The sequence below is a fragment of the Nyctereutes procyonoides genome, unplaced genomic scaffold (assembly GCF_905146905.1).
Source record: "Nyctereutes procyonoides isolate TBG_1078 unplaced genomic scaffold, NYPRO_anot_genome, whole genome shotgun sequence".
NCBI classification, from domain to species: domain Eukaryota; kingdom Metazoa; phylum Chordata; class Mammalia; order Carnivora; family Canidae; genus Nyctereutes; species Nyctereutes procyonoides.
The window spans coordinates 31,221,898-31,245,712 of NW_026575024.1; the positions used below are offsets into that span (position 1 = coordinate 31,221,898).

Sequence of the window (23,815 nt, forward strand, 5' to 3'; positions counted from 1 at the left end):
TGCTGCCTGTAGGGGATATGAGGACCCATTTTACTATGTAGGTTCCTATATATAAAAGTGAGAGGAAAAAAAAAGTGAGGACTTTCTGTACTCAGAGGGGAAGTTATGGACATTGCTTTGAAAACCCTGAAGGCTCTACCTATGGCCCTAACAGAGATTTTACTCAGAATTAACCTTTTTCTTGTGCTCTCAAAGTGTTTTACAATTCAAAAACAAAACAAAGAATTCCTAGAAAAACAAAGTTTGTAAAGAAGCAGGAGTGTCCCTTCTTCTATTGTTCACCTGTTCTATGGCTACCAGTGAGGCTACTTCTTTATGTGGCTGTTCAGGTTCCTAGAGCAGATTAGAGACCTTTTCTTGAACTACAGTAGCTCTACCCTTATGTATTTACTGGTCTTTTCCTCACATACATACTTCCACTCTGTAGTCAGCATGCTTTGTCCTCTTCTTGAAGCCTTGGATACATCTTTCAGTGATTCTCTCTCGGATTCTCTGTCTCCCTTCATCTGGGGCCTTCTATGCCCGGTACAGTGCTCAAGCTGCTCATCTGGTCACTGGGACACCACCAATAGATGAGTGCAGTAAGGCCAGCTTCCTGTCACCTCCAGACTGCCTCTGCCCACCTAAGTGAAGCAGACCAAACCCAACCATGTACCAAGGTACATCAGAGAAGCAGTAAGATTAGTTACCAAACAGATCACTGCACAGGTGATGGTGGATGCACAGCTAAGAAGGACTAGCTAGGACCAGGAGCGTGCTGGGTTAAGTAAGTTCCACTCAATTCAGCGGGGAAAAGAAGAGAATATAGGGAGACCCAAAGAGGATAAGGATAGTGGTCAGATCTGTGCTTTGGGAAGGAACTTCTCTACTGTGTACATAGTGGACACAGTAGAAGACAAGTAGAGATGACGATCAGAAGCCTGGAGTGGCTGTGCAGATAAGGGATGAGGGCTGCAGGGCAGCAGCAACAGAAGAGGAAGAAAGGTGGTTGGAGAGAAACTGGGAGAGAACTAGAACTAGCACCCACTACATCAAGCGCACAGGTCAAGGCAAGAGTCAAAATGGTGGGACGTCTGGGTGGCTCAGTAGTTGAGCATCTGCCTTTGGCTCAGGGCATGATCCCAGGGTCCAGGGATTGAGTCCCGCATGGGGCTCCCTGTGAGGAGCCTGTTTTTCCCTCTGCCTGTACCTCTGCCTCTGTGTCTCATGAATAAATAAATGAATTCTTTAAAAAAAAAAAGTCAAAATGGCACCAGGGTCTGTAATCTGAGAGTCCAAGATAGTGATAACATATAATACTATTTTATTTCTGGTTATAAAAACACTGCAGAGACTTCTTGGAAATACAAAAGCATAAATCACATTTTAAAACCACTCTGCAATCCCCACAGTACACCCATCTGGCAACTAACAGAGGGCTCGACTTCAAAAAGCTCAGTTGAGACCACCACTCTGCAGCCTTGTACACAAAACGGGGGCCAGCCCCAGTGCTGGCACCAAGGATGAGATGGCATGTCAGGGGACATCAGAGGGGAATAAACAAGCAGAAATCAGACCAAGCTACAAGACTAAATGCCTGACGAGGCAGGGAAAAAAAGAAAAAAAAAAAAAGCCAAGAATCAGGAAAGTACCCTAAAAGTAATTTTAACTCCTATCTTCAGTGGGATTCACAAAATAGTAATAACTATAGAACTAAATGACCAAAGAGTTCTTGGAGGTTAAAAATAACTGCCAAAATAATCTCTTGGTAGATACACTGGGAGCTAAGCTCATAAATTATCAGAACTATTCCACAAAAAGATGTTAGTACCAGAAGAACCAATGTCTATATAAGAGGAGTTTCCAGGGGCACCTGGGTGGCTTACTCACAGTTAAGTGTCCAATTCTTGACTTCGGCTCAGGTCATGATCTCAAGATCTTGAGATCGTGAGATCGAGCCGCCCTGAATCCAGCTCCACCTTGAGCATGGAGCCCGACTAAGATTCCCCTTCTCTCTCTCTCTCTCTCTCTCTCTCTCTCCCCCTCCCTCCCTCCCTCCCTCATCCAGCTCACACAATAAAGAAATACAGACATACACAGAGGAGTGTTCAGAGACAATAAGAGAACAGATGGATAAGGAGTCAAAGAAGTAACAGACAAAAATATCCTCACAGCAAAGGAAGACTTCACATCCACCAGACATCTCAAGAGCTAGACTGGGAAGAATACTGAAAGAGGACCCCAGGGACACACCCCAGTAAAATGTCTAAATTCTGAAGATATAAAATCTCAACAGGAAAGATGTTGTTTGTCAGGAAAAAACAAACAAAAAGATTGTTTACTAAGGGAAGATCCATATATGGTCTTTTATAAGACTTCTCATTTAATAGTAAAAAAGACGACGAAGACCACCACAACCACCACGTGATGCTGGCAGTATTCCAAGAGGAAAGAAGGCAGCCCTAAAATTCTGCATCCAGACAACCCCCAGTGATCCTACTACCCCCTTCAAAACCCATCACTACCTTTCTAGCATATACACATCTCATTATTCTCTTCAGAACTATGGTAACAGTGATAAGTTCCAGTGTAGAAATTATAATTCTGCTGGTGGCCATGTGGAAGACCATACTTATAATAATTACAATGAAATGTGATGGTACTGCGTAACAAACCCTTTGCACATCCCAGTCCCCTGGAAGAGTCCCTGAAGAGGACTACGGAGATAACTGTATGAGGCTTTTGAGACATAAAATTATCTTCCAGGAAGACTCTCCTAATTGGCAATACCACCAGCAAAGAATTGGTCCATCTCATCAAAGTTTGAGAACTCTACAACAAACCTGCACCAGTGGGTAGGATTTTGTGATGCATTGACTCACAAGTTTTTCATGTCTGCTAGCAAGTACAGAGACTTTTGTGGCTTATCTTCGTATCCCCTTGCCTATAGTGTTTAAAAATCTTTATTTTTTTAAGGACATAAACCCTTTAATATTCTGCTTTATTGGTTCCAAATATCTTATCCCAGCTTCTTGTTTGCTCATGAATTTTGTGGATGATCTTTCAGAATTATTTTCATTTTTATAATCAAATCCATCAATTTTCTACATTGTCTTAGCTCTTACCACCCATTAGCTTCCCAAGATCTAAAAAAAAAAAAAAAAAAAAAAAACACACACAGTATGACAATAGAATATCCCTGAAGCAGCCCTGACAGATCTTCACCTTAGCTGTGAGAAGCTTAGGTTTCACAGAAGAGGGGACCAGCAAAGAGGACCATGAGCCACTGCCAGGTTTTTACAGGACTACACTCTGCAGTTATTGGAAGGACCAAATAAGCCCTTCGTAAAGCACGCAGCCCCACCGCCATGAGCAGACCGGCAGTGCTCTCAAACCCGCACTCACCCACATTAACCTCAGGGAAAAAGACAGGGCTTTTTACCAGAGAATGCTTTTATTCTCCTAGCTGAACTGTATCTTCATGTCAGACACAATCATCCACTGCAGCAACCAGCCCTCCTCACTGCCCTCATGACCAGGAACAAAGGGGGACAGTGCCACTGTGGCAAGACCACTCTCCATCAAGTATTCTGTTTCTCTACCTAGTGTTTAACTGGCCCTCATGAGTGCTACCGGGACGTACCCACTGTCTTTGCCATCTCTTACAGAGCAGCACCCTTTGGAGTGCCCTAAAGATGTGGAGACAAGTGAGCACGAGAGGGGATGGGCCCAAACAAAGTGCAAGGCAATGATGCTCTGAGAGAGGCTTCAGGGCAGGGAGTGCCACGACCTGGGAAGAGTGGAAGACAAACAGAGGGTGGAAGGAAGGGAGGAGACAGCGAACACTGAGCACAGAAATGTACTTCGGAAGGCCCCAGATGACAGAGCATCCACAGCCAAATACTTGAGAGTTATGAAGACAACCTCAAGACCAAAAACCCAGGCACCAACCTGAGATCAGAGTGCTTCATCCACACAGGCTGAACTTGAGTGGGGTAATGCCAAGGCCCAGATAAAGATAAAAGGGGGTGGGGGTGGGTTTAAGGTCTGGTTTAGAGTTTGTATTGAAACAAAAGACAAGATCTCCCATGGAATCTCACACTAGGGATGATCTGCCCACCCTCAGTCCATCCATTGCCCCTCTTCCTACTCCTTGGGAAAGAAAGACTCCTTAGGAAAGCAAGACCACTGCTATCTTGCCCCGGATTCGAAGACAAGGGTGAGGAGGAGCTGTCGGACAAGAGATGGGGCTCACTGGGGATGAAAAGGACGAGGATGACAGAGTGAGACTAACAGCTACAGTCCCCTACCACTAAGTACCTGCATCACTGTGTCAGTGGCACCTCATTTTCCCAAGTAAGCACAGTATTGCAAGCATGTGCCCACTTCACAAAAGGGTAAGCTGAGCTGCAAAGAAGTGAGGTAATTTGCCAAAAGACACACAGCCTTAAACAGTGGAGCATGATTCAAACTTTAATGAGCATTCCCATCCTAACAGTGTTTATACAATCACAAGACCTAAGACTGTCCTTTGAATGCTCAGTTTCCAGCCAACCTCCCTGAGCGAACATAATACAAACTGGCCTGGAAGCACAGTCTCTGCCCAACTTGCTGTGTGCCATCGGCTCTGGGATTTCTGAGGGGGCCCCAAGGGGAAGGACTGCCGAGCTCCCTCTCCCAAGCTGAAGCCCACATCTCCCAGAGCAGGAAACTCCCAAATCTGTGCGCTCTGCAGCATTGACACCATCCTACCACCTCTGATCTCCCGGTCCTGTTCCACCTCGAGTACTCCTCTTATCCATACCAATCAGCCAGCATGACCAGAAGCCATTGTGCCCTTTGCTGGTGTCCTGATGATGCATCTCAGAATGACAGCCGAATTCTGCAGCAAGGCTATAGAGTCACAGTGACGCCTACTGGGAAGCTTGGGCCTGCTATGCTGTCATTTCTGTTTTGGGTCCTCAGGTGCTGGGTCCTCCACTAGCTCCTCAGGCTCTTCCATGTGCAGTGCCTCGAAAATAAACACCCTTTACCTCGCTCACCCCTTTCCATTGGGGTAATTCCCACACATGCATCCTCTGGTTGCCATACATCACCATGGCATGGGGGAACAACAAAGATGGCTACACTGTGGGGAGATCCATCTGCCTGCCCAGCCAGACCACTGTCAGAACAAGGGGCAGAGTCTACCTCCCGTATCCCTGGTTCCCAGTTTCGGACTTGGTACCTGTACTGAAGGCTTCCCAGGATTTGTGAGATGAATAAATGATGTTTAAAAAATAAAAGTACCAATAAAACATAACACTCATTCTTAATACTCTCACTAAATTGGAAAAGGAAGTTAACAGCCAACATCAACCACATCTGTGACACACCAGATGCACTGGTGTCAGGGACACGCCAGGGTGTTGACATCACTGTGATCGTTCAGCTGACAGAGAAGTGTTTGCAAGTAAAAGACCAAATCAGAACCACTATCAAGAAGCAGGAAAATCTGAGCAAACCTACCAGTAGATAGATGGCTAGGTACAAAACACACTAGCAGAGCTCTTTCAGTGCTGATGGACTCAAACATTCCCCAAATGCCAGCAACAAGCATCTTGGGAAAGAAAGACTAAGCAAAACCACTGCTATCTTGCCCCTGATCCGGCGACAAGGGTGAGGAGGAGCTGTCAGACGAGAGATGAGGCTCACTGGAGATGACAAGGATGACACAGTGAGCGCTACAGTCCCCACCCCCAACCCCCAAGCAATGTACTGTCTAACCTGGTTTTGTAGTGTCCCCAGCTAAGGGTGGTTTTTACATTTTTAAATAGAAAACAACAGCAAGGAATAACATATGACAGGATATCTGGGCCACAAAACCTGAGATATCTACAGAAAAGTCTACTGCCCCAAAAGATAAGGGTGGATGTAGGAATCCTGTTTAAGATGGCAATGACAGGGATCCCTGGGTGGCGCAGCGGTTTGGCGCCTGCCTTTGGCCCAGGGTGCGATCCTGGAGACCCGGGATCGAATCCCACATCGGGCTCCCGGTGCATGGAGCCTGCTTCTCCCTCTGCCTGTGTCTCTGCCTCTCTCTCTCTCTCTCTCTCTCTCTATCATAAATAAATAAAAATTAAAAAAAATAAAATAAATTTAAAAAATTAAAAAAAAAAGATGGCAATGACAGCCATTACTTAGGTTTCATAAAAAATGTGCAAGGCCTTTCTGAATAAAACAATAAACTATTACAAAGGGCCATAAAACAGATCTAAATAACCAGAGAAACAGGCTACATCCTGGAATAAGAGAGCTGCTATAAGAATATTCACTTTATGATATATATGTGTGTATAAATTTAATAAAAATTAATACCCCAAAAGGAGAGAAAGGGGGCTTGCTAAAATTCCTGCAGAAGGATGAGCAAAAATAGCAATAAAAAAATAGCCATAAATATCTGAAAAAATAAACATGTGTTCTATCAGAAAGAAACTCTAATAAAGTTGTAATAAACAGAAGAGTTCACAAAAACAAATAACCAAGAGAAACCCCCAAAACCAAGAAATATATGATATAGAGGCACTTCAAATCATAAGGCAAAGTATGGATTTTTCAATACAACATGCCAAAACAACCAGCTCATTACTAGGTAATAAAATGCAGAAAAACTAAGTCCTAAGGTCAGCACACACACCAAAAAAAAAAAAAAAAAAGACGAATGGAAGAAAGGAAGGGCGGGCCACTAATGGTTATATAACGTAAGGGTGGATGACTCCCTTCTTAGCATGTCATTAAAGATGAAAATGAGACAGAGGCTAATTAGACAATATAAATTTTTTAGATTTCTGTATGGAGAAAAATCACACAAAGTTAAAAAGCAAAATATACCCTATATAAGATGTGTTCATATCTTTAGTATTTGAAGAGCTCTTAAAAATCAATAAAGAGGAAACAAAAGTCCTTAAAATAAAAAAGGACAAAATATATGAGCTTCTAATCTTTAATCCCTCTCAAATACAAACAGCAAAATAAATGTTCCAACCTTGTTCAAAATCAAATGAAATGTACAATAAAATGAGGTGCCTTTTTTTTAACTTACATGGCTTTTTTTTTTTTTAATTTATGTATTTAAGAGAGAGAGTACGCACACACAGCACACAAGTGTGGGGGCACAGAGGGAGAGGGAGAAGCAGACTCCCCACTGAGCAGGGAGTCCAAAGTGGGGCTGCATCTCAGGGCCCTGCAATCATGACCTAAGCCGAAGGCTGATGCTTAACCAACTGAGCCACCTAGGCACCCCTATGTGGTTTTTAATGTGCTTATTTGTAAGATAGTAAACAAATACAAAAACACACACACCTAACGAAAAATAAGTTTGCTGATAATGAGAGGCAATTTGGTTATATATATCAGAAGAGATATACTCATGTTCGTTTCTAGTATTTGTTAATAGATATATTAATACTTGTTAATTAGGACACAAAGATTTAGTTCCAAAATTGTGCATGTTAGCATTATTAATAAGACCAAAAATCACGAAAAATCTAAAACTCAACACTAGGGAACTGAATGGCAAAATTATGGTATGTTCCCACAAAGGAATACCATGTAGACATTAAAAAGATGACATAGAAATATTTATTGACATGGAAAGATGTTCACCCTATCTTAGGTACAGAAAGTATGTACAACACTATGCTAAGTAAAATAAGCCAGTCACAGAAGGACAAAGAGGGCATGATTCCATCTATAGGAGGTATCTAAGATAGTCAAACTCACAGAAACGGAGAATACAATGGTGGTTGCCAGGGACTTGGGAGGGAGGTGCTATTCAAGAGGTACAAAGTTTATTGTGAAAGGTAAGTTCTAGGGATGCCTGGGTGGCTCAGCAGTTAAGCGCCTGCCTTGGGCTCAGGGTGTGATCCTGGAGTTCCAGGATGGAGTCCCACACCAGACTCCCTGCATGGAGCCTGCTTCTCCCTCTGCCTGTGTCTCTGCCTCTCTATGTATGTCTCTCATGAATAAATAAATAAAATTTAAAGAAAAAAATAAAGGTAAGTTCTAGGGATCTGCTATACAACACTGTTCAGTTAACAATACAGTATTGTACATTTAAAGATGTTAAGAGGGTAGACCTTAGGCTGAATGTTCTTACAATAAAAAATACCAATTTTTAAAATCAGGCAATGAGTGAAAAGAATTAAAGGCAATTCATACAGTGATAAAAAGTTATATAGAGCACTAACCTAAACCACTGTGTGTGTGTTAAGTGTACATACATACATACACACACCAAAAGGTCAACCAAAATGCTGATTAGGGGCAAAAGACTTAAGTAAAATAACTTCAGAAAATAGAGACACTTAACAGTGAAAAGTATGCCCCTCTATTTCCCTGATGATGCCCACATCAGCAACTGGTTCCATCACTCTGTTCAGAATCAAATCCAGAAACGTGGTCAGTTCCTCATAACAAGACCACACAAAACAGTTTGTTCCTTTCTGTTGAGTGGTCAGGACACAGGCTTAGAGTGACAAGACACATGGAATAAAGTTCTTAGGTTTCAAGTTGTAAAATAACTTGTTGTCAGAAAAGAAACGGAGAAAAGCGAAAGTTCTATAAATTACACTTAGCTGGGGGGGAGGGGGGACTAACACTGAAAGGTGTACCCATAACCAAGGCTGCCCCCAAAGAAACTGTCCTCCACTGTGATTCCACGTTGGAACCACTTATGAATTTTAAAAATACTATATGTTGGGGTCCCCCACCCACAGAACTGCCGAGTAGGCCTACGGAGCCTGAGCATTCGGTTTATAAAGCTCCCCTGGGGCCATGGTTAAGAATCACCACCTTAAAGCAAGCAGGAAATCATTACAGTCTCATAAAAAATAACTTTTTTCAACCTCTAAATCTACGCCTGTCAGAGCAGAAAAACAGTAATTTAGCAAATTCTGCTATGAGCAAGTAGGGAAGTAAAATATTCAAGTCTTTAGTAAACTTCCAATTCCCTAGGGATTGAACCACCAGCTCGACAGCCACCAATAATCACGAACAAATGCAGAGTAACAGCTTTGAATTAGTACTTCTTTGATCAACTATTCAGCCAGTCATCATATCTTCTGCACTTAATTTTTTTATCTGACCATTTCTCTGCTGTCCAGGCATGGGTCAACTCCCTACTGTGGCTTACCATGGCTACCTGACTTAGAAAAATGATGGTACTGGGCAGCCCCAGTGGCGCAGCGGTTTAGCGTCTGCCTTCAGCCCCAGGGTGTGATCCTGGAGACCAGGGATCTAGTCCCACGTCAGGCTCCCTGCATGGAGCCTGCTTCTCCCTCTGCCTGTGTCTCTGCTTCTCTCTCTCTCTCTCTCTCTCTGTGTCTCTCTCATGAATAAATAAAAATCTTTAAAAAAAAAAATTTTTTTTTTAAATGATGGTACTACCCAAACGGAATTTAAAGGCTGAACTGCTCCTGGAGTTTTCTAACCAAGCCTTTTCATGTTTCTTGGAGGTAAAACCAAATCCTAAAGAAAACGTGTCTTCCTCTCAGCATTTAGCAGTTCCTAGTCCAAGGCACTCAAAAGCTGAATGAACTAACCACTAAGAATCCTCCAGAAGAGTAGAAGAATCTTCCTTGTATACAACTCATCTTTATACTCCCAAGCTCCTAATCCTAGGGATGCCTGAGTGGCTCAGCAGTTGAGCATCTGCCTTCGGCTGAGGGTGCGTCCCAGGGTCCGGAATGGAATTGAGTCTCCCATCGGGCTCCTTGCAGGGGGCCTGCTTCTCCCTGTCTATGTCTCTGCCTTTTTCTGCGTCTCTCATGAATAAATAAAATCTTTTTTAAAAATTAAATTAAGGGATCCCTGGGTGGCGCAGCGGTTTGGCGCCTTTGGCCCGGGGCGCGATCCTGGAGACCCGGGATCGAATCCCACGTCGGGCTTCCGGTGCCTGGAGCCTGCTTCTCCCTCTGCCTGTGTCTCTGCCTCTCTCTCTCTCTGTGACTATCATAAATAAATTTAAAAAAAGTTTAAAAAAAATAAAATAAAAATTAAAAATAAATTTAAAAATAAATTTAACAAACACGCAAACATCTGATGCTAGTGATTCTCAGATCACCCCCATCTCTGTATGGGTAACGTGGGATGGGGTAATTTCTCTGCCTGCAGAAACCTATCCAGACAGCTGAGAATATGACTAACAAGGAAAACTTTAGGATAAAGAAACTCAAAATCTCAACTTGCCACGTTGTAGTTTTGTTCCTACCAAGGTACAAACCAGAGCTTTCAGGGCTGGCCAGGTTCAATGATAAAGCACATTTTAAAAGCCAATCCGTGGCTCTCTCTCTGCTTAAATCCCATCATTAGAGGATTATAGTTGAACTGTGACTGCTCCATTAAATTGTTAAATGCTAACATTTGACCTAAATGCTTTTAATCCAAGACAAAAAAAAGATTACTGGAACACATAACCTCAATTTATACATGCTCAACTCGCTTTAAATGAAAGGACCTGAGTGGTTGCCTAATACATAGGGTCTTGCTTTAGAAAGTTTACGATTCTGACATTCATCCTACTTATTATTTCCTTTAGGCAACAATGAATGAACCTGTAAGTGGTGGTTATTATTTGATCTTGTGATGACAGTTACAGTGTCATGGGGTGTAACAGAGGGGGAAAAAATCCTCCTACAGCCTTTCCAAAACACTTCGAACTTTTGCTCTTATTTTTCAAACTGCAGTTTACTACCCACTAGCAGCGGGCTATGATATCCACCTAGTGGATCTCAACCAGAATTTTAAGACAATGATATTTAACAGGACAAGAAACTTCAGAGTACACCTCACAAGATAAGGCTATCTAGTTTCAAGGTAAAATACCTTACTGTGGCTCAGTTAAAAATCAATAACAAAACAAGCCTAAAAGTCACTGATGTAACCAAAGCCCTACCCAGTGACAAAAAAGGCATATTCCAGGTACCCAATTTATTATTTTTATTTTTAAAGATTATTCGTTTATTAATTTATGAGAGGCACAGAGAAAAGGGTAGAGTTCAAGCAGAGGGGGAAGCAGGCTCTCCACGGGAACCCAGTGTGGGACTTAATCCTGGAATCCCAGGATTACCCCCTGAGCCAAAGGCAGATGCTCAACCACTGAGCCACCCCAGGTGTCCCCCAGGTACCCAATTTAGATCAGGTTATTTGCTGGGCTTCAAGTAACATACCCATAGAAAAAGTCTGTTGAAAGACAAAAGAATAGAATAGAAGAGAAGGAGAAAAAAGAAAAAGTCTGTTCAAATGGTGCAAGATAAGAACACTGATAATAAAGTATCATCATATCTCCTTGCTACATGGGTAGAGGGTATCCAAAATTGTGGCCTCCAAGTGGCTTCTCTTTAACATCTGCCAGAGCCTGACACTGAACCACCTCAATGACTGCAATCAAAAAAATCTCCAATGCCACCCAACAAGCTGTCAGTCTTCTGTCACAGTCTTGATTTGTCAACTTTTCTCTTGAGAGAAAGAAAAGCTTCAAAGCAGTCAGATAAAACTTGGGTTTCTGAATGGGAGACCAGAGTTCACTGCCAGGTTCCCTGTTAAAAACACTCCTACTGAGGACACCCCAGGAGGAGCAGCGCTTTAGAGGTCACACCCCCCCAGGCACCCCATGTCAACCACCCCACTCTGAAGGTGGAAGAAAAGGCATCTGGACCACTTGGGTATCACCTGGAAATGAAGTAGGGGGCCGCAAGGGTGGGTTGCAGGACCACTGGGTAGACACGGCAAATCCTCCTGGAAAGTCAAGGGGTGAGGGAGGATCATTCCTAACTTAAAGCAAATATTTTAAGGAGCATAAAATTCACAAATTGGTAAAGCAGAAGATGTTAAAGAATACTCCCTGCCTGCGAAGACCCCTTCCATCTCTTTTGGAGACAGCGCCCAAACTGCCCTAGTACAGAGTTAAGCTCTAGACCCAAACTAAACTCTAAATCCTAAGAGAGCACTTAAATCCAGTCAGAGAGGGGCTATTCTGCTGATGTCAGTTCACATACAAGCTGAGCCATGAAAAGCAATGGTCATGGGACCCAGAGGGCAAGATGCTAACTCACTGACTGCTCAGCTAGGGGAAGACAGAGTCAAGCATACAGTAAAAGGTCAAAGCAGCTCGTTTCACTGGTTTGGGGACTTTAAAATCCATACTGATCTTCATGTTTCTGACCTAATGCTGTAGGTGTTAGATGCTATACAGCCACCTCTGGGGCTGATCTCATCCAGCAGAAGTTTCTTCCCCAAATTATGACAAGATTTTAAGATTCATTATCCTAACCATGACTCTCCTGCCCCAGGTACCATCCACATGGACCACATGAACTTGCAGTTCCCAGGATGAAGCTCAAGAAGTCCCCTCGCTCCTCCTCCAAGAAGCATTCCTGGGTTAGCTGTCCCTCTAAGCACATGGCTTGGGCCAGCTCCCAGACCACGCAGGAATAGGGACAGGGGCAGTGTCTACCACACAAAAGGCATTCAAATATCCAAAGAAAACTTATTTTCAGGGCCAGTAAGTGATACACCTGAAACAAAACCTAATCCTCACCCTCCATATTCATTCAGGGAAAGCATGTGCCCTGGACAAGTGAGGGGAGAAGGGGAGGTAATGGAGCAAAAGGTAGAGCTTATAGGCCAGAATCAAAATACAGAAGTGTATTTGAGAAAATTCAAGCAGAGTCCAGAATTTTTCAAGATTTTATTTATTTATTCATGAGACACACCCAGAGAGGGGCAGAGACATAGGCAGAGGGAGAAGCAGGTTCCCTGCAAGGAGCCCAATGTGGGACTTGATCCCAGGACCCTAGAATCACACCCTGAGCTGAAGGCAGACAATCACTGAGCCACCCAGGTATCCCAAGATTGGTTTTACTACATTTATTCCTACTGTATGTTTTACATCCCATTTTTGTACCAATAGTGTTTTCACAAAGACTATCTTAAATGTATTAATCATTTTGGGGGCCACTGGAAAGCTAATTTTATATGCAATATTAATGACAAGATAAAAACACATTCAGATTTAACTGACTGCCTATCCTATCCAAGACACAAACAGGATTTCACTTAACCCTTGCAACAATGCTGGGAAGGGCTATTCTTAATCACCTGTCACACCACTCAGAAAACTGAAGCAGAGAGGCTGATTTTTCCCTTGGACAACAGCCAAGGGCAAGTGGCAGCCACAACAACCATTCTGAGAGCGTGAAATCTGCTCTCAATTCCCTTAGAGACTAACAGAACAGGGCCCAAAGAAGAACGGAGGTCATTTTGGACGAGGCTGAAAAAAGCCCCTGGTGCTATTGAGGAATGCAAGGAAAGCTTCCTCCTCTTGCACACCTCCAAATGATCTTTGTCATTTGTTATCTCCCCGCCCCTTTCCCAGTACAAAGACAAACCTGCGTGGTCAGGTAACTTCCAGGGATGGCTGGCCCCTGCTAACCCTGAGCACCCCTTGGCACTGTTCCAGCTCCCGCTCCATCTTCCCTTTCCAGCACAACTGGGGACTCGTGCCTCCTGTTTCTCAGGGGAAGCCTCGGGAGAGCATGGAGTCACCTCTCACTACTCTGCCCTGCTGCCTGGGGGGTGGGGGGGGGGCCACAGGTGCCTGCAGCAGCATTCCAAATGATAGTTCACTCCACCGCCTCAAGCTCCCTGTAGTTATCAGCCCTCACCATGAACTACTCTTTAGACCATACCATTCCTCTTTGGAATGTTCTTATCAGTTCTTCCTGTCCTCGGTGCCAAAGCCAAATTTCCTTCTCTCACCTGCAGACAGAGGTCAAACTCCATCCATTGTTCCTTCATTTCTTATCCTTGCTGGGTTTTGCAGCACACTTCCTTAAGTCCTCTCCACTACCTGTCATCTGTTCCATCTGCAAATCTCTTCTGTGACATCTTTTTTCCTCCTCACCAACCCCTGCTTTCCCAAGAGTTCCTCCTCCTCCTCCTCCCTCATACGCTTTCCCAAGATAAGGAAAAGCATGCTCTGAAATTTCACCTACCCTGATGGATTACCTGATGACTAAATAATGGGTTTGCCTCAACTGCCCTGCAATTACCTGGGGCTGGGACACTGTAATTCTTCTCCAAGTTAACCCCAAGTACTCGGTGATCCAAATAGGCTGACCTTCGATAAACGGGAGCCTGTTTCCTGACGGTCAATAAACATCTTATGCCTGGGAGTAGGTTATATAGTTGGGTTGTGGGGTTTTTTCCCCTGCAAAGGAACATGTTCTTCCTAATTCATTAAAACAAAACAAACAAGAAAAAAAAAAAAACAGCCATTTAGGGGCACCTGACTGACTCAGTCGCAAGAGTGAGCGCTCTTGATTTCCGGGTGGTGAGTCTGAGCCCCGCGCTGGGTGTAGAGAGTACTTAAATTTAAAAACAATTTTTTTTAAAAAACCCAAAATACATATCCATTCAATACAGAGACTACAGTCAATTAGAATCCTATGCCACAGATGCACAGCTTTCTTTAGCATCTGAACCTAACATTTTCATAATCCCCAAACCTAAAAAATTGATGTATTCAGCTATAAAAGACTCCCGCTCTCCATGAAGTTTAATCTGTGTTCCTTACTTTTCCTTGAGGCCCTAAAAATCTGCATAAAAGAGCACATAAAATCTTGGATGGCCCAGGACTGGACCTCACTCAGAAAATAAGGTAAACGAGCACCTGAAAGCATAGCATCTGACATTTCAATTGCTGCAGATCAGGTTTTAAGGTCACTCTCTCACATGTTTAATGAAGGGCACTGCCTTCTAATTCTAAGAGTTGCATAAATGGCTAACGTTTGTTTTTTTAAATATTGACAGTCCAGAGAACTCAGACTTTGGAGACTTTCTGGTAACTCAGCTGGGCAAACTTGAGTCACGGGCTCCTCACGCACCCACAGAGACACCCGTAGACATAGCTATGTATGTGCACAAAACCAGCCACTCAACCACAGACAGGAGCACACACAGTAATAAGGTATGTGGCCGCAGACGCAAACACCCGGCCCAGATGCACACACAGACAGACACAGACACTAATTCCCCAAAGCAGAGCTAACGGACCAAGAAATGGTCTTACCTGTAAAGAGAAATCTTACCCTCTCCACAAAAATACTCGTTAATCAGTGTCCAACCCACCAATTCTGTGCAGGCACCCGTGCTGAGCCGGATCGTCCTGATGCTCAGCATGAGCCGTTTCAGGTGCTGAAGGGATTTCGGCTTTTATAACCCACACAGACTCGCCAAAATTGTATAACCATACCACCTAGTCAGACGTTACACAAAGCCACCACCTGGTTACAAACGGTTACTACATGCTTCTGGTATGGCCTGCTCACCATTGATCCAGAGCAGGTTTCTATGTGGCCGGGTGGATATTCTATTGTGGAAACCAAGCAGTTGCTGGGATTACATTTCTCAAACCCACACAAATAAAGGAAATTAAAACCTATCTTTCCAAACACTCCTGTTCAGATGAACAAGTCCACTCAAATTGTGTTCAAACTCAGTGAAAGGAACGATTAATTCTTACTTCCTGGTAATTTCTCATGTCCCCAACTAGGGTAGGGGCCCCAAAGCAATTGTTTTCAAAGCTCAAAGACTTTCAAAAATTAAAAAGACATCTCAAAGCACAATCTCTTCATTGAAATGGTAAGAAAAGCAACAACTAACTGCAATATTGAGAGTCAACCGCTGAAGGCGGGTTGCGATGCGTGTGGCATCTGATGTGCAAGCCCCCATTGCCGAGGCCCCAGTGAGGAGTGGAAGGGCCTGCAGACACATGCAAGATAGCAAACACACACTGACAATCTAGTACCGACAGGAGGGAAGAAGCCAAACCTGTCATCATACTTTTGTCTTTCCTAGTCTTGGCTCCAGGCCAGGACCTGCCAGAAACCCGGGCGGTGGGCACCTGCGCCCCTGGGATATGGTGAGAGGGCCAGAACCTGCCTCTATTTCCCCAACACCACACAGGGACCACATGGCTCAGGCAGGAAGGGGTTTCCACCAGCAGCACAGTACACCCTGGAAGACATGAAAAAGGCAGAGGGAGAGACAGGACAGCCTGGACAACAGCAGCTCTATGGTTACTCACTCGTGAATCATCTTAGGGGAAGTCAGTGGTGGGCACAAGAGAAAGGTGCCACCTGACTGGAGTAGAAGCTGCAGTGGGACTGGGGAGAAGGCTGGGAGCCAAGAGCTTTAACAGTTCTGGAGCAGGAGCTTTGTCACAGAAGTTCCTAGGGCCCGGGTCACATATGACACAGCCAACACCTCGGGTCTACATGCCCAGGTAGACAGACCAGAAGGACCCTTACTTCCAAAGTGAGTGAAAAGAAGGACCCAGTATGCGGCCTGTGGGCAAAATAATCCAGTCTCTATATCCTGAACATAAGAATCGTTCCCAGGCTGTTCTGTGAAGACTCTTAACCTCAAAAAGGTTAAACTGCAGGAATCAGAAGAAAATTTCAATTTGGAACAAAAAGGAATTAAAAAAACAGTTGCTATTTTTAAAAAAGGGAAATGGGATCACACAATTATGTGAAGGAAATGGACACAGACCAAGAGATGACAAGCTCAGGGTGGTGAAGAAGCAACAATGAGAAGTGAAAACCAAAGGAAAGAGCAGAAAACAAGCAGGTGGAGGAGGACAAGTCGGAGAAACACGGAGAGACAAGGAAAAGTCTAGAAAGGCCGTAACGGTTCACAGATGAGAAGTGTGGACGGACAAAAGCAAACAGCAAATACAAGACACGGAAAATTAGTGCTCCCTGACTAGATTTAAAAAGAACAAAGAAGGGCAGCCCCAGTGGCTCAGCAGTTTAGCGCCTGCCTTCAGCCTGGGGTGTGATCCTAGAGACCCAGGATCGAGTCCCACGTCGGGCTCCCTGCATGGAGCCTGCTTCTCTCCCTCTGCCTGTGTCTCTGCCTCTCTCTCTCTCTCTGTCATGAATGAATAAAATCTTAAAAAAAAAAAAAAAAAGAAAAGAAAAAAAGAACAAAGAAGCCAGTCATGTAGCAGGACTCCGTTCACATGAAATGTCCAGACTAGGCAAATCCAGAAACAGAAGGTGGATTGGTGGTTGCCTGGGCCTGGGGTGGAGATGGGGTACAGGAATGGAGGGGACTATTAATGAATTTGGCATTTCTTTATGGGATGAAGAAAATGTTCCAAACTTGACAGTGACGGTTACACTAGTCTCTGATTCCCTGGAAGCTGCTGCTCTGTGCAGGTTAAACAGGAGCGAACTCTGTGGCATGTGAAATCTATCCCAATAAGACGGTTTCATAAAAAACGAATGGAACAGGTTTCAAGATATAAAAAGATATCAAAATAGAAGGTTTTTATTCTCTATTAAGAAAAATCTGAGTAGAGAGATTACAAAGGTAAGCCAGATTCATACAAAAATCAGAGAGAAGAAACCTGTTTTTGGACACACTCTGGCAAACTAATTTAGCTACAGGAAGAAAAAGTTGTAGAAACACCCAGGAAGAAGGAGAAAGTATTTGAGTTAAGTAGTAGCAATAATTAAGATGAACCCCAGGATTTTCCAAGGCAGCATAAAAATGCCAGAAATCGATAGAAAATGAAGACAGAACTGAAAAAAAGGTTTTCCCGAAGAATTCATATCCAGACAAGCTACCCTTCATGTGGGAAAGTCAAAAAATGCCACCTCAGATGTGCAGGGGCTCAGAAAGGGGAGGGACAGGTTAAGGTTATTCTTCCAACTATATAAAATTCAGAAAGGCCCCTAAAATACAGAGGTACTATTCACATATGCCAAACAAAACCATCAAGGTCAGGACGAAACTAAATAATGAAGATAAACCTGATTATGAAACAAAATGCATAGGTCAAATTATTCTCCAAGAATATGCTAGGTTATGTGGGAATGTAATTAATAAAGCAGGTCGAGCAAGATGACATTATTAAAGACTGAAGATAGGCAATAAGATAATGCTTAAACTTATCTCCCAAACATGCAGGACTTTTAAAATACCAATGGATCTTAGGGATAACTACTGGAAACGGGGTTTTTATGTTTTGGATAGGTTTTTAAAAAGTGTTTTTTACTTAAAGGAAACCACTATTAAAATCTGAAACAGAAAGACACCTGGGTGCCTCAATGGTTGAGCATCTGCCTTGGGCTCAGGGAGTGATCCCAGGGTCCAGGGAACAAGTCCCCCATTGGGCTCCCTGCAGGAAGCCTGCTTCTCCTTCTGCCTATGTCTCTGCCTCTCTTTCTGTGCGTCTCTCATGAATAAATAAATAAAATCTTTAAAAAAATGGGAACATTACAAACTAAATGTGACTTAAATGCAAAGTATTCTCAGATGTATCAATATAAATGACAATGCCCAAATGTACACCTTAAAGTGACACAGGAATAAAGCAACATTAATGCTGCCTCATTTTTTTTAAATATCAGACACTATGAAATCATGCCAGGAAGTATCAAATGGGGGGAGAAAAAGGCTAACTTTACATTGCTAAAGTAAAATATTCAGACCAGAAATCTTATGCCAGTTTTTATGTTCCAAACAGTATTTCACTGAAATAAAGTCCACACTGGCTAACAATATGGAAGAAAGGACCACGAGTTCATAAACGTACCTGTTTCCAAGAAGATGGGGGCAGAAGGGTCAAGGGACAGGGACATAGGTGCAATCTCCATGTGGGCTTTATTTTTTATTGATTAGGAAATGTGACCAATATAACAAATAAGACTAACATAATAGGTACCGAACTGTGCACCCCACAGAGCTTTATTTTCACTGGTTCCAGAACATTGGTTAAAACTGGTCATCATGCCAAATGAAAAGTTCAGCCCCCAAGAAAAGGAGCATTTATTATTTCTCACTGCCTGACCATAATGTCAAAAGGATTATTAAACAACAAAGTCGCAACAACTTCAAAATCAACTTTCTCCCAAATAACTGATGAAACTGAAACTGTAAAAACACCCTTACAACAATAAAGAATGAGTAATAAAAGTACCCTAAAGAAAGCATAAGAAATTAGAAAAAGACAGAAAAATTGGCAAGAAAAAAAAAAGTAAATTAATATAAATACATCCAAGAAGGTTCTTAAACAAGCCTCCCAAGGCCAAGGCAAGACAGAAACCTTCTACTCAAAAATACATGGACCCTGGTAGCCTCCCAGGCAAATGTCTCCAAGCACTAAGAAATAGGAACTTCCTAAGCTACTCAGCTCCAGAGCACTGCGGGGGGGGGGGGGGGGGGGTATTAATCATTTTAGAAATTTAGCATCATCCTGATCACAAACTTGACAAAGAAAAGGGAGGGGAAAGCTAGTACTACAAGTAAAAGGAAGAAACCAAAAAGGCATGGGATAAAACTCAGCATCAATTTTCAAATAAAACTCAGCACATTCAACAAAGAAGGAAAAAAGGTCCTCAAAAAGCATCCCCATCTCATGACATATCCAATGAGATACTTAGCCCTGAAATACCCCACACAGTACCCATAAAGCCAGGAACAGGAGTCTCACAGCCTCCAGTATAGAAGACTGGAGACATAACAGGGGTGCTTGGTTGGCTCAGTGGTTGAGTGTCTGCCCTTTGCTCAGGACATGATCCCAGGGTCCAGGGATCTAGTCCCCTATCCGGCTCCCCGCAGGGAGCCTGCTTCTCCCTCTACCTAGGACTCTGCCTCTCTCTGGGTGTAATAAATAAATAAATAATAAATAAATAAAATATTTTTAAAAAACACAATTATCCTAACTACTGCGTTTTAAAGCTCTAATATTGGAAAAAGGTTTTAAAGTTCTAATATTGGAAAAAGAAAATAATTATTCATAGGTAATGGGTCTCAGAAAATCAGTTTAAAAATCTAGAATAAGGGGGGATCCCTGGGTGGCACAGCGGTTTAGTGCCTGCCTTTGGCCCAGGGCGTGATCCTGGAGATCCGGGATTGAATCCCACGTCGGGCTCCCGGTGCATGGAGCCTGCTTCTCCCTCTGCCTGTGTCTCTGCCTCTCTCTCTCTCTCTCTCTCTCTCTCTCTCTCTCTCTCACTGTATGCCTATCATAAATAAATAAATAAATAAAACATTTTTTAAAAATCTAGAATAAGGGGATCCCTGGGTGGCTCAGCGGTTTTGTGCCTGCCTTTGGCCCAGGGCACAATCCTGGAGTCCCGGGATCGAGTCCCGCATCGGGCTCCCGGGCATGGAGCCTGCTTCTCCCTCTGCCTGTGTCTCTGCCTCTCTCTCTCTCTCCCTCCCCCTCCCTCCCTCTCTCTCTCTCTCTCTCTCTCTCTCTCTCTCTCTCGTAAATAAATAAAAATAAATCTTTAAAAAATAAAAAAATAAAATGCTAAATTTATTTTTTAAAAATCTAGAATAAGACACTTCAGAAAAGTAGGTAGTTACTAAATGAACACAGAAAAAAAAAATCCTTAGCACTACCATTAACTCATATAATCCCCCCTCTTTGTAAAGTATTGTATACACACACGGACAAGTATACTAGGAAAGTATATGGCAATACACCAATTTCTTTACAGTGGTCATTTCTAAAAAGCAGGATTCTGAGTATTTCTTTTTTGTGTTCATCTGGTTTTCTAAGTTTTATGCCTCACCCATTAAATTAAGAGACAAATTAGAAGTAGCTCAAATCGGGCAGCCCGCATGGCTCAGCAGTTTAGCACCGTCTTTGGCCCAGGGCATGATCCTGGAGACCTGGGGTCAAGTCCCATGTCAGGCTCCCGGTTTGGTTTGGAGCCTGCTTCTCCCTCTACCTGTGTCTCTACCTCTCGGTCTCTCTGTTTCTCATGAATAAATAAATAAAATCTTTAAAAAAAAAGAAAAAAAAGTAGCTCAATTCTTAGTACCTATAAAGTTGGTAAATTTAAGACCAAAAAAATGATGCAAGCCAACTAAAAGGCTAAACTTAAGACAAAAAAAAAAAAAGTTTAACTCTTCAGAAATAATTATTTTAAAGGCTATTCATGAGAGACACAGAGAGAGATGCAGAGACACAGGCAGAGGGAGAAGCAGGTTCCATGCAGGGAGCCTGATGCAGGACTCGATACTGTATCCCAGGATCACGCCCTAAGCCAAAGGCAGACACTCAACTGCTGAGCCACCCAGGCGTCCCAAGAAATAATTAAGCATTTGAAAATATATAATTTGATTAATGCAATATCCAGTTTATGTTTTCCTTTTAAAAACAAAATCTAAACTTTTGAAAAACATTCTTATATGTGCTTATTTCTATCTTTCCAAATAAACGTTACACATTGACATTTCAATGTTGAAAAATGTTGAAAAACTGAGTCAGACAACAAAGTTTAGGATTATCAACTGGACAGAAACTGCTCTGATTCTATAATGAGCCCAACCTGGGAGAAAAAAATATTTCTAGAAACACAAACAGCAAATGTACTGCCTAACACCACCCCCTAGTGTTACAATGTTGAATTGACACTTGGTAAAATAATTGGTAAATACAAAACTTTGTTTCAAAAAAAATATTTTGAATAATTTGAAACATATAGAAAAGTAAAAAGAATTAAAATGTATTTCATATACAACTTATTTCCAACTATATAGATTGTTTTGTGTGACTACTTCTATATTTTATCAGAAGTGTCAGAGACCACTATATATTTCCAAAAGTCCTCCCTCACTCAATTACTGTTTTTATAAAAACTCTTGATTTTAGGCTGGGCACAACCAATGAAACTGAGGCAACATTTCACAGCCTCCCCTGCAGCTAGATGTGGCCACACAACTACGTTCTGGCCCATGGGATGTGAGTGGAAGTATGTCCTCTCCTCCCAACTGGCCGCAAGAAAACATCTTGAGCCATATTAATAAATCAGTATGTTAACAATGGTGAAACAGTAAGAAAAAAGGAGCCAGGTTATGTCAGAGAAAAAAAGCTTCTGTTTCACATTTGGTTATATTAGAAATGCCTGAGCCATACTTTTTTTATTACTATTATTATTTTAAGATTTTATTTATTCATGACAGACACAGAGAGGCAGACACAGGCAGAGGGAGAAGTAGGCTCCATGCAGGGAGCCCGGTGGGACTCGATCCCGGGTCTCCAGGATCATGCCTGAGCTGAAGGCAGATACTTAACCGCTGAGCCACCCAGGCATCCCAGAATATATAAGTTCTGATGCTTAAATAGAATAAAAAAAAGAGCCATTGAAATGAATTAACTCTATCTAGCCCCTTGGGTCAACATGCCTTGAGACATTCCTGAATGAGCAAGCAGGCTGAAGAACACATGCCACATGAGATATCTTAAGGTTTTAAATCATGCAGTCAACCCTGAATGTGGGTTTATGGGTATATAAACATGTAAAACAAAAGTAAAAATACAAGAGGCGCTTGGGTGGCTCAGTCAGTTGAGCATGTGACCCTTGATTTCAGCTCAGGTCATGATCTCAGGGTCGGAGCCCATATATTGGGCTCTGCACTAGATGTGGAGCCTGTATGAGATACTCTTCCTCTCTCTCCCCTCTACCCTCCCCCCCCCAAAAAAAAGTAAAAATATAAATGCAGAGTTGCCTCTGCTAGAGAAGGGAAGGAGAGGATACTAGCAAAGAACAGATTATCTAAAATGTTTTTATTTCCTTTAAAAGAAAGACAGACAAAGCAAAGACACCAGCATGTTTAGATTTATTAAATCTGAGTATCTGGCCTCTGAGTGTTCATTCACTTGTTTTCTTTACATGTGAAATTTCACTATTAAAGAACAAACTCTTAACAAAAGAATACACAGAACACACACATAAAACCTTGTACAAGTACTTGCCTGCAGAGAGGGGATCTGCAATCAGACAGGAAGGAGACATAATTGCTTGGTCTGTCCTCAGAAGCTCTTAGACTTTGTTCCATGTAGATCCACTATCTAGTTTTCTTTAATTACAAATAAATTTCAGTTCCTTGTCACCTCCAATCCCACCTCCCTCCCAGGAGAAAAATATCTATCTGAAGTATTTTCTTTTTTTTTTTTTCTTTTCTTTTTTTTTTTTTTTATCTGAAGTATTTTCATTTAAGATAAGGCAAGGCCACAGAAGAGGTGATGGAGTTTCCAGCCCTGACTGTGCCCCGGATGGGCTCTGTCATCTCAAGAGGGCATTAAACCTGCCGCAGCCTGAGGGTTGTGCCACTTCTAAGACCCCACTTTCTGTGAAAACACAAACATGTCTCCATAAACCAGGGACCAGAAGTCCTAACGATGCCACTGGGACCAGGAAGCAGTTCTCCTGTGACCCTGGTAGGAAAACTTCTAGGATCTGTTACAACAGTGCCACACAGACCACCTGTGGGGTTGCCTCACATCCTCAGTGGAACAATGTGGGCAGAGGTGTACACAAATAGTCACTGTTTCTCAATGCTTAATGAGGGAGGAGGGCAGAAGTTGAGGGAACATCTACCTGGTAACTTGTTTTCTTAATGAAGAAGTGGAAGTCATGGTGGAGAGGAGAGAGGATGACATTGAAGAAAAGAAGAGTGAAAAGATTCACATAAGGAGAAAAAAGAAAAAAAAAGAATCAAGGGTCTGGCTGAGCCCAGAACTTGTAAATGGGTGATGGAGAAAGTCACTTTGATACCTGGTTTCTCTCCAAGCAGAGGGTAACCAGGACAAAAACTGTGGAAAAACTGAAATAGCAGAACTGTGCTACAGCGGAAGGCTGGTAAATCACCCAGACAGTTCAGTGAAGAAACCAAGATGCCAGTAAGTGGGCAATCACATGACTCCCTGTGGCATCCACAGCTGGTAAAAAAAGGTGAGGAAGGGAAGAGGAAACCAGAGAGCACCAGA

At 42.8% G+C, this 23,815-nt stretch overlaps 1 protein-coding gene across 11 annotated transcripts in view; it reads right to left on the minus strand.

The window, feature by feature from the left end:
- Positions 1 to 23,815, minus strand: part of SLC23A2 (solute carrier family 23 member 2) — a 135,114-nt gene that overhangs the window by 76,474 nt on the left and 34,825 nt on the right. Inside the window, exon 1 of one of the 11 annotated variants that reach the window (XM_055302068.1) lies at positions 15,148 to 15,165. The exons of 9 other annotated variants lie outside the window; for them this stretch is intronic. The gene's annotated coding sequence lies outside the window, so the exon portion shown is untranslated. Of the gene's footprint in view, positions 1 to 15,088; positions 15,166 to 23,815 lie in introns of those variants that run through there. One more of the 11 variants, XM_055302051.1, reaches the window with a different exon arrangement.